Here is a 1,849-nt window from a genome sequence, read left to right as displayed (position 1 = left end):
CCACACCCCCCTCTCACCCCAACCAGCCAATCATTTGTCTCCTTCCTCTCACACGGCCACTACTAGCCAACTCCGGCTCTCGTTTTTTCTTGGCCGTCCCAACAACACGGCGGCGATTGGCTGATCTCGTGATGGGGCAGTGTGATTGGATGAAGTGGCCCTGGCTTTGGGCCTCGTACCCGGATTGGTGGGTTTGGCGAGGGAAGGGGCGGGGCGGGGCGAGTCGCCGGGGCTACGGGGTGGGGGGCGGAGGAGGAGGAGGAGTCGGCTCCCGGAATGGTAGGTCTGGCGCCTCCATCTTTCCACCCCGCGCCCAGATGGCACAAAGGGGCAGCGCCGCCCGGCTGCTGGCCTGAGCGGGGGACGAGCCCGGCACCGCCCCGGTAGGTACCGCGGAGTGGGAGCCCCCCGGGGCGGGCGACGGGCGACCCCAGCCTCGGGGGAGATGCTGTGGGGCGAGCCCCAGGGAGCCCCCCTCAGGCGTGGGGCTGGGCGGGGCTGGCACCCCGGGGGGCGCGCTCCCTTTGGGAGGGGCGAGCTGGGGGGCTCCGCGGGGAATCCTGGGAGGAGGGGTTGGGGGTCCCTGGGGAGGGTTCTCTGGGTGGCCCGGGGGCGGGGCGGGGCAGAGGGGTCCCGGGGGGCTGGGTTTAGGGAGGAGATCGGGTCTCCCGGGCACGGGGAGATCCCAGGCAGGAGAAGGGGGTTGAATGGGGGCGGCCGAGAGTTATGGGGCTGGGGGAGCGGGTGGCTCTGGGAGCAGGCTCGTCCCGGGTCGGATGGGGTCCTACGGGGCGTTCTCTGGGGTTGGGGGACCTGTGTGTGCGGGGCTGGAATTTGGGGGGGTCTCTGGGTGGGGGGTCTGTTTGTGAGATTTCTCGGGGATGGGGGAATCCGTGTGTGCGGGACAGAATTTGGGGGAATTTATCGGGGTTGGGGGTCTGTGTGTGCGGGGGGGTTTCTTGGGGTGGGGGATCTGTGTGTGCGGGGCGGGAATGTGGGGGGGTTTCTCGAGGGTGAGGGATCTGTGTGTGCGGGGCGGGAATGTGGGGGGTTTTCTCGGGGGTGAGGGATCTGTGTGTGCGGGACGGGAATTTTTTGGGGGAGGGTCTCGTTAGGAACTGGCCTGGCCCCTGTTACCTGGGGCACGGGGCTGTAGGACAGAGAGAGGATTGGAGACCAGTTTCCCTCCCGCCACTCCCCGCAGGTGAACGGGGTGCGGGAGATGCAGTAGGTCCGTTTACCTGGAGGTTGTTCTGGGTCCCCGTTTCGCCTGGTGCTGGCTAGGCTCAGCGCTGCTGGTTAGTGGGGCATGCTGCAGGTGTCTGTTTTGACTAGGGAAGGGGGTGTGTGAAAGAGAGAGATCAGAGATGCGTCCTCTGCAACCCTGATTTGCATTTACTCTGAGGAAGTCACGGTTGTAAATGCGTAGGCTCTGCCACTGCCTTAGTAAACACAGTTATCTTATTTCTAACAATGGAAGTAAGGGCAGGTGGATTGTTGCACAGAAGTTGGACGTCCTCTTGTTTGCAGACACCTCTTCCTGTCTCTCCCATAACTTGTAGTGCACTTTGGTATGGCCGTGTCTAACGTGCGAGGGTTGCTGTGTTCTGGATTTCTGGTCCTGTTATAGATGCATACTTTGCAGTATTTGTAGAAGAATGCTCTTAAGTAGAATAGAAGGTGGACTGACATAAAGGTAATGGAGTGCCACATATGGCCAGAGGGTCTTGGTATTATACATGCAATTGTATCTAAATTGACGGTAGATCTTGCTGTCCTCTCTCAGGTAGAAGTCAGAGAGACTGCTTGTGTGAGGAAAATGAGCAGGAGCAATGTCTATATTTAAAAA

General features: G+C 61.1%; 1 protein-coding gene across 1 annotated transcript in view; it reads left to right on the top strand.

Moving 5' to 3' along the window:
• The first annotated feature begins 266 nt into the window (after positions 1-266).
• Positions 267-1,849, top strand: part of RSPRY1 (ring finger and SPRY domain containing 1) — a 60,100-nt gene continuing 58,517 nt past the window's right edge. The window contains exon 1 of the mRNA XM_030581441.1: positions 267-383. The gene's annotated coding sequence lies outside the window, so the exon portion shown is untranslated. The remainder of the gene's footprint in view (positions 384-1,849) is intronic.

Source organism: Gopherus evgoodei, chromosome 12 (assembly GCF_007399415.2).
Source record: "Gopherus evgoodei ecotype Sinaloan lineage chromosome 12, rGopEvg1_v1.p, whole genome shotgun sequence".
NCBI lineage: Eukaryota > Metazoa > Chordata > Testudines > Testudinidae > Gopherus > Gopherus evgoodei.
This window is presented reverse-complemented; position numbering and strand designations above follow the sequence as displayed.